Genomic DNA, 13,421 nt, shown 5'->3' with positions numbered 1-13,421 from the left:
GAGCAGAGCAGGTACCAAACCTCACTCTCCCTCCCACCAAATATTGTCTTCGTATAGGAGGACTTGGTGACTTACATCTGGAAGACTGAAGTACATGGGAAGTTAAAGCTGCATTCACACAGACTTTTCCTGGGAGCTGGCATTTTCTGGCCACCTTAGGACCAGTGTGAGGTATCAGCTAGTTTCCTTCTATTTTGTAGTGTAAGAGGACTGTGTAAGGGAATAAGACATCTTGCATCTGTTTCCTTTCATGGAAATCAAGACACAATAAACCATTGATTACTTTCTGTAATAGACACATTTTCTAATACAGAAACATTTTCTTGCCAAGACAGAGAATTTGACTTTTTCATAAATACTGTTCTAATCTCATTGATACAAACTCCTTCATAACATCAACTTTACACAATAGAATCAACAGTACAGAGACAGACAGGAGGCTAATTTTGTTTCTTTAGCTGCTGATGTGCTGCTGTTACTGCTTATCAAGAATTAGTTGTCTTTTCATTTCTTGGTGCCACTGTACAGTTTGGGAAGTCACCACTAAGATGTTTATACACCAAGACATATGGAATGCCTGAAAAATGTAGGGCAAGAAATCAGCAGATTTAACTTCTCTTGCTTGGAGCAGAGTTTTGAAAACAAGGTGGGAAAGGGATGAGAGGGCAGATGATCACAGGCTGGGCTGCTAAGGAGAACTAGCAACAGAGGTGGCTAAATCATCTTTAGTGAAGTGTACTTTTACATCTCACTGGCAAATTTCCTGGAGAACTTTACTTCACTAAATCAATAACAAAAACTACACAACAAGTAAATAACAGTTCTACACCTTAGATGCTGTCTCAGGTAGAGTTTTACATCATATGGTCTAAAGGAGTAGTTCTTGCAAATAATTCTTTACGTAATAATTAAATAGAATTTGGAAATCCACCACAAAACACCGAATGCTGCTTTTACCTGAGTTTACCCACTGTAAACTCTGTTTTCAGCTATAGTTTGGGCACAAGATGGAGCCTCCAATTCCTTCCAAAATAATTTAAAAAACCTTAAAAAATCTGCATTCAGATATTCACTCTCTTGTTTTTTTGGTTCTTCCTATAGAAACGAGGCATTGATTCAAGTTGTCTCAAACCTGGAGGACAGCATTTTCTGCTGTCTCTCTGTCTTTACGTGATTATTAGCCAACATTTTCCGAAGTAGGATAACCTTTTCTATTGGTATTGAGGCATATAAAGTGCATAATCATAGCAGAGGGAGACAGAAAAAATCTATTTGGTAAGCAAGTCCATTCTCCATTAAGGACAGACTGCAGTCCAAATGACTGATGTATCAGATTAAATTGTCACTATAATTTGATTTTGCCAGGCATCTGCAAAAATTATTTATTTATGTAAGGGAGAGCTTCAAGTGTAGAAATGGGAGTAACAGCTCTCAAAAAAAAAAATCAACTCTCTTAAAATTGTTTTTTTCTTGTGGATGTTTTCATTCTTCCCTGAAACAGTTAAAATATTTTCATTATTAGTGAAACTGCAGAGGTTCAGTGTCTCTGTATAGCCACCACAGTATGTACCCAATCGAGAGTAGGAAGACAAAATAAGAGATAGAAATGACAGTGAATCAGGGCATAGACAATTAAGAATCCAGTAGCACCGCTTAATTTTTCCAGGCTGGTTGATCACTTTTCACTATGAGGGAAGAGAAAAATTTCCATCTTTTAAATTTGAGTGATGTTTTCTAGGAAAAGCAAAAGCTCACTTAATCTGTGAATTCATTACCAGAGACATAAAGGTTGATCAAAGCATAGAAAAAGAGGACATTTGAGACAGAGTGAAAAAGCATACCAATGTCTCCTTAGCATGTTACCATGGATCAAATAGGAGTAAATCAGTTAAAACAATAGGAGTATACGGCCAAACGCTTGCCCAAGCAATCACACAGGTAATGATGTTAACCAACAGGAAATAAGTGATGTGCAGTATGTGATGGCTGTATCAGTTGGTGAACTACCTGCTATTATGTAATGCAAGAAAAATATTTATTGAATTTTCCCTCTGTGATTTCAAAGATCACGCATTAAAAAAATCTGTATGTTTTGCACGTAGGAACTCTTGTGATAAAGTATCCTATCCACTATGCTGTAAGAACTGATATTTTGCCAGTATCCAAATAAGAGGTCTTATTGATTGTAGATTTGTCTCAAAGAGTTTTGCACTGCTATTCTTTTGAGACCACTACTTTTAACTGCAGAGAGCCATCATCTGAACATAGAGCTGGGAATCATGCTTCAGCTCCAGCCTCAGCATCAACTCTGTAAATTTTAGCACTTCATTTTTAGTCAAAGCCTGAAGAACTCACTGAAGAAAACAAGTATTCATTCCACAAAGATTGTAATACAAGTGGAATAGGGTTAGTAGCATACAAGAAGGAGTGTTAGTGGGTTTTGCAGAAAAAGACCAGGATCAAAGATCAATTAAAAAAAAAAGTTGCTTCAATAAGGGATTCTGAAATGCAATCTGAAAGTACTTCAACAAGAGATTGGGTAGATTCTTCTTCCCTTCCTTCCATGCAGCTATAGAGGTTTGTTAAAATTGCAGTGCTTATGAAAAGTACTATGGTATATCTGCTCACCAAAGAGACTACAGCATCCTTTTAAAAATCCAGTTTTATGGAAAAGTTAGGAGGAGAGGTGGCTACCCTACTGCCTGTTTCTTTGTGTGCCTTAGCCACTGTGTCATTGTACCTCCCTAAATTCCCTCTGCAATTTCAACATCAAAATGCAAAGTTCATACATAAAATTGCTTTACTGGATACTTTTATCCACAAAATATAAATCTTATATACTTAGAAATTTAATTTAATACATCAAGATCATACAAGCAATTATCTCTCCAGTACCGCAGGAAAAAGGTCAGGAAAAATGACAGAGATCAACCCTGACACATCTTGATTGCCCAGAGGAGTGGAGAAGGAGGGAGGGAACTACTTGCTTGAGTTCCCAGGAGGTCCTTCTCCATTGCTGTGGAGGTCAGGCAGGTGACAGCCACCTGATTGCTACCTTCAGCCTTCCTCTAATGAATCAGCTGATTGGCTCCCAATGATTTGATTTTCATTGCAGAGGTAAAATGAGCATTGGTCTTAAAAGTAATCTGTGGCCTTGGATTAGTCTGGCAGAAGAATAGCTGAAAAAGACTGTTGTGACATGATAGATTTCAGGTGAGAAGAGCATCTGAAGGCATTCCGGTGCCATCTGAACCAAAGATGACTAGACTGAGGTTTGGAAGGGGTAAGAGGCTGGGGAGATACAAATACCGAAGTGGCAATGGGGGGAAGGAGTGTTTAGGCAGCAGGAATCGGGTCTCAGGATTTTAATGCGAAATTCAATAGCTGAAAGCTTGACTGTCCCTGTAGAGGACATAGAGAGGTTAGAAAAGTGCAACTAGAACTATTAGTTGAGTTAGAGACCATTTTTCTGTTACCTGGGTGTTGAGAAGGGGAATTACATTACCCCTGAAGGAGGCTCATTTGCATCTTGTATAAGAGCCTCACTCTGGTATCACTCTTTGATCTGGTGTGATCCTATCTGCCTTTTTAAAATAACTGTGTGGTGCAGAGCAGTGTCCATACCCAAGGTTACTTTCTGTTTGCCTTCCCAAATGGGGCCAGTGGTGGTTGGGAACAAAAGAATTGGTTCAGGACATGAGTAAAGTCCAGGATTCCCTCAACAAATTCCTGGGACATCCCACCCCGAAAAATTGTATTCCAAAACCAAAATGCAGACAAATGGCAAGAGACAGGTTTTAGATAACCTTGGTGGAAGTTACAGTAATGCTGATTAAAATAAATACATGCCTTCAACTCTATGGTTTTGGAAAATGAAGTGATTTCCATTTTCTCTTCTTTCCCTCACTCTCTCTAAGACTTGAATCATAATAATGATGACTGGAACAGAAAAGGAAGTCTTTTTTCTTTTTAAATTTTATGGCAGTCACTTAAGTTGCCATAATGACATTGCAGAGAGATTACCTGGTTGATCCTAAGATTTGTGGCATATGATAACTATGTCAAGGCACTTCTTACAGTAAAAGACGTAAAGAGACTTAAAACATAGACCACAAAGAAAAACTGGAGACATACTTCTCAGAGCTGGTATTTCATTAAAAGTTGTTACTTCATTCTCAGCTCCTATTTCAATAGTTTATCACTTCAAGTGTTACATGGTCCACAATTTCTGCTTTCTGACAGAGGATTTTATTAAGTCACTTAATAATGAAATAGATATAAATTTCAGCTCCATCATCCTAATTTAACCAGTTGCTTTGCCAAGGGACTGTCGGTACAATCAGAGGAAATCACAGCCCTGCTCTGTTTGATAGTGCCAGGTTGGAAGACTTTCCCGCTTGTGGCAGTGCCTGGTGCAGCGATGATGCCCCTGTCTCAAAGAGACTGAACAAACTGCCTCTAGGCAAGGGCATTCAGTGGGAGCAACATCCAGCCTCCCAACGCCCCAAGCAGTAGCTCCCACGACCATTGGCATATCTCAGCAAGCATACCATAGGACAGTGTTAATGGAAGGATGTATATTTTTTGTGAATCTGTTTTATATTTGTCTCACATGCCTGTGCCTCAGCTTGCCCCTTCCCCACGAAGGCAGGAGGAATGGGCTCTTCTGGGAAGAGCCGGGTCTCTGTTCTCCAGCCCTCTGGGCTCTGGGGAGGGTTTGAAGTCTGAGGGTAGGCTCTAGACAGGGGTATCTTTTTCAAGGGAAAATCAAAGCATTAGAAATAGTTTAAACAAATCACTCTTATGCCAAATATTGTATTTGAAGAAAGATAAACTGTGGAAGGTTTTATCTTTTTGGTATGCCAGCATGATAGTGGCATGGCTTTTTTTACACTTCCAAGGAGCTGTGCAAAACAACTATTTAACCCTCCAAAGTGAACGTTAGGAACAGAAGGTGATAGGATAATTCCAGTAACTTGCAACTTCTCTGAGTGCCTTCACATTAGCAGTCCATCTGGTTTTGCAGTTCTCTTACAAAAAGCTTTGTTTACTGCACTGTATACCAACCAAATTATGTTGTAGGTTCATTACGTGAGCACATACACACCAGGGAATAAAGCTGGTGTGAACGAATACACTGAAAACTTCCTTGAACAAGTAAACCTTCAGTGATTCTCTCTCCCTTTGTTCTCTCTTCCTGTCCATCTGAATAAAAACTTTTATACGAATTGTTTAAAAGACACAAAATTTAGATGTCCTTTCTGATTAAATGAAAATGTTTTAGTTGGTAGTTCTCAGCACTCAGATTCTGCTGTTAATGTCTAATTTTTTTTTAAGACAAGGAAAAGACAAGGAAAGATAGCTTAAAAAACAGGTAACACGATGAAAATAAGATAAAGACTACAAATAAATAAAACAGCATTGGAGAGGATACAGATTAGGAGAAACATTATATTGACACACAATTTCTGGCCACCCTTCCCGTCATATCTGGTCATGTTCCAGAGCTAGGAAGAGCCAGGTACAGCTGTGAACTGACTGGATCCCTGTGTGTGATGAAAATTTTGAAAAATTTCACTATAATTACACAAATGACCACTGAATTTTTCAGTTTGATCACCGTGAAGCCCAACAACATAATTAGTACAAACTGTTAACATGCATCAGCTTCTCTTCAACTATTACAGCACTTGTGAGGTCCTGGTCCTAAACTTTAGAGCTCTGGTAGGCGTGATGGACCCATGTCGAGGAGCACTGCATCTCCTTTGACTACGGGTCGCATCAGCGGTCCCTATCCTTTGCAAAGCTGAACTCCCAATGGACAAAACTGAGTTAAAACAAAGCCATAGGACTGTCAGGGCCCTGAATGCATCAGGAGGCAACGTCCCTTTGCAGAGGTTTCGCTGCCCGTGCTCAAGGCTCGTTCCCATGCAGCGTGGCTTGGTGACCTGGACCAGCCTGCTGTGAGCGTGAGTCGCCTCACCTAGGGCCTCTGGTCCTCGGCTTGGAGCCTGCGCCTAACCTCAGGCCCTTGCCCAAGCTGCAGATTTGCCTGTGCCAGGCTCGTTCCTTCCCCATCCTGACCCTGCCTTGCAGCCTGGACTTCCTGACTCAACCTTTGACCTGCCCCGTCCCCCCTGACTCACCTGGCCGTCACTGGACTGTCACCCACCCTGGCTGCCATCCCTGGGCCTGACCCCCGCCTGGCTTGGGTCCTGCCAGGATGCCCCCTGCTCGGTGCGGCCACTGGCCCTGCGGCCTCGCTGGCACCGGTGGCTCCCGGCCCACCTGCCCTCGCAGGACAGCCCAGCCCTCGCTGCTCCCTGACAGACACAGCTTGTACACAGTCACCTTCCGGAAAGCTCCAAGTCTGGGAATACAGCCAATGCTAAAACCAAACACAAGATGTATTCTCCCTTGCAGGTACCTAACTGCATGTGCGCTCCCCCCTCCCCGGTCTGTGATAAATCTCAGAAATAGCCCATGGGGAAAAGTAATCAAGGTATATGGAAGAGTAAGGAGTGGTATCGTGAAGCTATGGTCGAATAAAGATGAGAGATCACATCTTCTATAGAGCGCCGATACTGCTGGGGAGAATAAACGAGTGCTTGACCATGTGGATGTTCTTCAGTCCTGGAACAGAATCACTGAACCTCAGGCAAAATACAGGTAGGGAGCAACTACTCAGAGTTTAAACCCTTTAAACAAATTGAGGGAAAAGGGTAAATGGCACCTGTAAGGCACAGATGCCTGACGGAAAGGAGGGAGGCAGAGAAGCTGTCAGGGCTGTAGGACGTAGTCAGCAGCTTTGGAACGACAGCAGGCACAGTATGGCAAAAATTATCTGTACTGAATTTATGATTTTTAATAGGCAGTGAAATTATGTTTTGCTCTTCCTAGACTCATCTCTGGAGGGCAGCCCGAGATGAGACTGAGAGGCCAGAGCTGCAGTGGCCGTTCCCTAGAAACTTTCTCCTGAAGGCAACAGGCGTTTCTGTCCTCGCCAGCTGTCTCCAGCTCTGACCTGCACCCATCTCCAAGCTTGCTGCTTCTGCTTCAGAACTGAAGAACTTGTGACCTAAAAACTCACCTTTCATCTTCATACCCCCAACAGTATCAATTAGAATGATAAGAGATTACTCCCTCCCACAACCTCATTTCTGAGAGTATAAAGACACATAGAAGCTATAGTCTAACAAAGCCTCTCTGACTCTGAACAGACTGTAAGTAGCAGAAGCATGTACACATCCACCTGCTAAAAATAATTCAAGCTTCTGCAAATTGCTTAGATAGCTGAACTTACAAGCAAAGTGCAGGCAAGAGTGGGAATTAAAAATTAAGCTAAGAATCTAGAAACTGATGGTCCATTTGTCTCTGACTACAGTGTACTTGGCCCTGTCACCTGGCTGAGTGAGTGGCAGCTGCTTTGAAACCAGTTTATTGTCTCCTTGCAGTTTGGGGCTGTTGCTAAGTGGTGCTTGGTGGCATTCTCTGCAGAGAGACTGAAGACTGATGGGGTGGTGGAGTTTGAGACTGTGTTAACTCTGCAGATGGAGGAAGCCTGTCTGCCTGCCTGTGGTATTACTCTTCTTCTGTTAAGCAAGTGGTTCTAGCATCCAAGCTAGCCAGCTTGGCAACTTTCAGGGGCACAAGGTTAAAATATTTCAAAACTTGAGAAAACATAGGCTCTTTCTGTTATAAAATCTCTCATTTGAAAGTAATAGTTCTTTGGGTTTGTCTGGCTTGCCTCTGCAAATGATAGGAACTCACCATTCATCAAGAGAGTGGAAATGGCACCTGAACCTTGCTGAGGAATATGAGATCAACACTAATACAAATCAATACAAGGTTACTTTCCTGATTCATAATGCATGTGGCAGGTTGCAATTCCCCTGGCTGAAGGCAGCCTGCCTGATATATTTATCTAATACTTGAATCAGTGCCCAGCTCTGCAGAATATAAGATTTACATTTAAAAATAATAGTGAGTTTTGAACCTTGGGTCTTGTTCAGAGACCTCACATTGCCATTGGGGTGCACAGGTGTTTAAGTATGGTTGGATATGTGCCCTAAGAAAAAAATGCTAATGGTGGTGGTCAGTGAGCAGCTCTATTTCCAGCTCAGGGTCCATCACAGTCACAGCAGGGGTAGTTTCCTGAAGATCTCAGCATTCATATGCTGACGCTTCACTTGTACTAATGCCAGAGAGCCTTAGACACTAGGGCTGAGTCCTGCACCTCTTGTGAATCATATTTATGTTCTCTGCAAAAATACCTGGCAAATGTTTTGTTTTTGTTTGGTTTTTTTTTTTAATCTGAAATATTGGTCTGTTGGGGGTAAAAAACATTTAAACTGATTTAAATTCTTCCCCCTGCTTTTGGACTAGTTCATATACCAGTGCTTCACAGAAGTTACAGAGTTGGATACTTTGCCAGAATTCCAAAGCAGCTTTGAAGAGGACTAGTCCTATCTGCAGTGCAAATGCTAATTTAAGCAAACAAACCACAAACTATTTTATTCATATTGCGGGAGAATCTTGTGTAAGCCTAGAGTAGTTACTTTACAGCCCAGAACTCAGGCACTAATTAAAAGTATAAGTCTTTATTATTTCATTTAAGACATTTGGCGGACAAGTTCTGAATTGAAAAAGTAAATACCTTTTCTAATTTCTCTCTGTCTCTATGTATACTGTTGTTTAATTGTTCAATACAGCATTCATACAGTGAACTGTATCAGAGAATATCAATAAACATGCACACAATTAATGTAAAAAGAAACCTTTCCTGTAGTTTGCTTCATAAAAATAGTAGCATTTTACTGCAGTAGAAGAAACATGTCTTGCAAATGTTATAACTCCTACATATTTTGAGTTTACATATTGCACCATTTCAAGCAGTGAAAAATACCCTTATATAACTTCAGAAGTACAACAAAGAGAAAACATAAATTTGTTCCTTTAAGGGAGAGACAACAAAAAGCCCTTTATGTATTGTCACTTGCTGGGAATCTTGGGAGAATTAACAAAAAAGAACTCGTACTTTATTCCTTGTCTGACAAAGCAGCAGAGGAAATATTCACTTCCTTTCCCATTATTAAAGGCTACCATGTTTCTGCCTATTAGAGAAAAACTATCAGATGTAAAAGCAAGTGCAAAATCTGTTTGGTCTTCCTTAACCACAGTATTAATAGATTTTTGGAATACATTCAGACATCTGCTTGCTAAAAATCTTGTAGCAGAGAAATGAGTTCCTGCCCTTCAGTTGAGGTGGTGTAAATGACCATAGGAAAGTCCTTAGCCGATTTTAGTGCTTCAACTTTCTTTCTGGACAACATTTAAAAATATATGGGTATTTTAAAAATTTCCACGTGATAAATGGAGCCTATTTAGATGGCTCACAACTTAAAAATGACAGTGATTCTCCGTTGAAATATTACTGTCACTGTTGATATGAAAAATTCATTTGTTCCCTTGTTTTATATCAGGGGATTTGGTGGTCTTGCCTCAGTTCTCCAGCAAACCATTACTCTTACATCTCATTCTGTATGTGTCTGGTCTTCCTCCTTTCTGGGAGCTGGTTAAGGTGCCATATGTTCCTTTCACTGTCTCTGGCTGGAAATGACCTTATCTGTCATCTCTGGTATCTGTGATGACTTATTTCCATTTTTGTCTTTTTTCAAAGTGGCATTAATTCCTAGGTACTCACCACCTTTGCTACTTGAGGTTTTCTACTTCTTTACAGGTTTGCACATCCCACCTTTTTTTCTGCCTCCAGCTTCTTCCGTTATTAGTATCCTAGTTTGGAGTTTTCTATCGAAAATGTCCGCAGGTGAACAACAATGATGCATTGTTAGAACTGTTAAATTATACTTTGCACTATTAAATAAAAGGATATGGCATCAATGAAACTGAATCTGAAACTGTTTCACTACAATCCCTTTCAGTACGGATGGTATTACTTTAGAATGACTTTCAGCTGTCCCACTGAATTAAGGGAAAAAGATGACCAACTTTATTGTGACCTGCTCAAACTTGTGCCATGTTAACTGCAACCTAGAATATTTATCTAGCTAAACAAGTCTGACCTTGTCAATCAGCTGCTTAGCTGAGATACTCCTTTTGCATATCTGTTCCAGCAAATTGAGAATATTAAATCATATATTTTTGCCATCAACATAAACAAGTCTGTGAAAGATTTTACCCGTGCCCCTTTTTTTTTTGTCACCAGGACATACTCTTGTCTCCACTGAAGTTGTGCCCCTGGCATATCACAAACCTCCACAGTTAATCTGATATCACAGAAGCTACGATGAGACAATACAAAATTTTACTAACTGTTTTGTTTGCTTTTTAAATCCACACATAGCCTATAATTTTTAATACATTTTCCTCTAACATCTTAAAGATCAGTGCTCTGCTGTCTTTTAAAAAAAAGTTGACATAGGCATGGGATCTTGCTCCAGAATCGGTAAGCGGAGCTGCGCACCTCCTGTCTCAACCTGTGCTAATGGCATTAACTTTGCAGGCTCTGCTCTTCAGATATATTTTTGGCAATCACAGTCCATGTTTTGTTTAAGTCAATAATCTGGTTTTGGTTGTTTTTTTTTTAAATCTAATTATTTATCTGCCTGCCTTTCGCTTTTGTTCATTCACGGAAGCAAAGGCTTTCATGGCATTTCTTTGGTTTCGGTATGTTAGGTATTGCCCTCGTTTGTGCTGCTGTTGTTAGAACCACCTGCAGGTCTTGCTGGATTTTGAGCTCTGCCACCTTTCTCCCCTGAGGGCTGTGCTGGTTCTCAGTCCCATGTGGAACATCAGGGCGTTTTCCACCCTCTGCAGATTTCTTCCTGGAGAGGACAACTTCAGTTGTCTCAGCATGTCAGCAGGCTAGCCAAGATTTTGGACTACTGCAAGACTGGGAATGAAGTTTTTGTTCACAGTTCCAGCCACAACCCAATCCACTCTAGGAAACCAGAGCAAGCCCCTAAAGGTGCACAGCTTAGGCTGCATATTGCCTTTTAGTTCCACTTTCCTTTGGTTAAGACATCGCACTCCTGCATTTCAAATATGTGTGTAGCGCATTGCTCAAGTCTTCATAATACAACTTTGTAGCAAACTTATTCTAAGTAAACAGTGTCCGATGGGCATGATGTGTTGACGAGTTCTTAGTTACTATAGGAAATGAGGTGATACTTCAAGTGTTTTTTTTTTCACTGACACTGCAGATTGAGATGAAAGGTCTGTTTAAGTATCTTCCTGTTGTCTTTTGTACTGCCAGGTATTCAGTGTCCCAGAGCTTCCAGCTGCCCCATTCTTCCCATCAAATACTATTCTTGCCCTTTGGTTGGTACCCAGCAACCTGCACCCCGGGCGCCAGGCAGCGCAGAGCGAGCGGTGCCTGCTCCCCTGGTTTGCAGCATCCTCTTCCCGTACGGCTCCCTCTGGTGCCACTCAAGGGTCACATCCCAGAACTACACCGCTTCAGCTGCTGCTCTGGGTAAGTGGTATGACCTCTATCAGTGAGTACTTTCATAGCAGCGCTATGCCACGTGTTGGTGTAATCACTGGTAAGACAAAGCTGTGCCCAAGCTAGGGCTTCTTTACCAACAGAGGAAAAACTGCATTTTATTGGCACCATTTCCAAATACGTTTTCCTGTATATTGGCAAAATTAGGCTTTTATTTTAGTAGAATAAGCACCCTTACATAAGCACAGCAAACAGAACTAGTCAAAGTATGGTTTCTGCTGCTATAACTTGTTTTGTAGGTGCAATCATACTGGCCAGAGTACCAGGTCAGAGCTCTGACTTTGATCACTGTATTTGCAGAGGACGCATTACACACTGTAACAGCACTTATACCAGGGTATCTCATTTTCGCGCACAGTTGATTCTACTATTGGTAATGATTGAAACAAAATTAGGAGTGCTTTCTTGGCATGTTACACCTAGTGGTATATACTAAATGTAGGGCCTTTATAGGTACAGCTTCTGTGAATAATGATGTGTGCTGGGGGGTCTTTTGTTTATTTTAATGATATATGCGTAAAACTTAAAAATAGGTTGTGCCTAAACTGCCTAATTTCTGTTTCTTGTCTATTAAAAGCACAGTATTGATGAGTTCAGGTTTCTGTCATTCATGGATAAATTAGATTTTTAAAAAATAATGAAAACAAAAAGGGATGCCTTAGAAAATAATGTTGTTTATATTGCTCCATTTAAAGCCTCCTTTTCTTCAATTACACAATCGGTGTGAGACCCAAAGCAATTGTTAAAGGTCTTTTAAAGAAGACTAAAATCTAAATATTTGAGTCAACAAATGTTTTTTTAATACTGTGAACATTCGAGGAGATTATTACTGTATGTTTTAGCTTTTCTTACAGATAGGAGAGAAAGGAATTAGAGTGTTTAGGAATTTTAAAGCACCTCATTGTTCTGAGGAAGAGAGATTTTTCTTTAGATTTGAGTTCTATTTTTAATGCCTTAACAGGCATTTTAATCTTTCTAGAGTGTAGGCTACTCACTTGTTACGAGATTTTTGTTTCAGACATTATTCCACAGCTTGTCTTGGTACCAGGAAGCTTTGTGAGCTTTAATTGATAAATAGGAAAGGATGGCAACTTCTGACCTTTCCCCTTTGGGTAGATTGCCATGTTTCAGCACATTATTAGAGTAGAGGGAATTAGAGCAACAGGCAGTTTTCTGAATCCACATCTGAAGCTATGCTGACATTACTTTTCCTCTGTCCCGTGACTTTGGAAATTAATGGTGGCTATGGCAAGCGCTCCCAACGAGAGAAACACTTGAGTCTTCTTGATGCTAAGCCCATGTTGCCAGGGCTCTGAGCACACCAGGTGGATTTACAACCTCTTTCCTTACTCCTAGGGGTTTCGCTGCCTGTATTCAAGGCCAGCTCGGTCATGGTGCTGCTCTGTAACCTTGGATCAGGGTGCTGTGAAAACAGCCACGTTGCAAGAAAGAGCTATGAGAAGCCTTACCTGGGTCCTCTGCTGTGTTCAAGCTCAGGCCGTTGCCCGTGGTCCTTGCCTGAGCCTGCTATGCTGTAGTAGAGCCCGGTCTTGCGCCCCGCTGATCCTGACCTTGCCTTGCTGACAGAGCTTCCGAGCTGCAGCCTGGACCTGCCCTGTCCCTACAGACTCACCTGGCGGTCATCAGACTGTCACCCACCCTGGCTGCCATCCCTGGGCCAGCCCCCCCGCCTGGCTGGGGTCCTGCTGGACTGGCCCCTGCTCGGTGCGGCCACTGGCCCTGCCACCTCACCGGCACCGGTGGCTCCCGGCCCACCTGCCCTCTCAGGGCAGCTCAGCCCTCGCTGCTCCCTGACAGACACAGCTTGTTCAACCAGGAGCTCTTCAGTGACCAGCTTTCTTCCTCAAGGATGACCTAGGCTGAGGAGCTCTGCCTG

Source organism: Haliaeetus albicilla, chromosome 4, assembly GCF_947461875.1.
Source record: "Haliaeetus albicilla chromosome 4, bHalAlb1.1, whole genome shotgun sequence".
Taxonomy (NCBI): Eukaryota; Metazoa; Chordata; class Aves; order Accipitriformes; family Accipitridae; genus Haliaeetus; species Haliaeetus albicilla.
Note: the sequence above shows the minus strand (reverse complement) of the source record.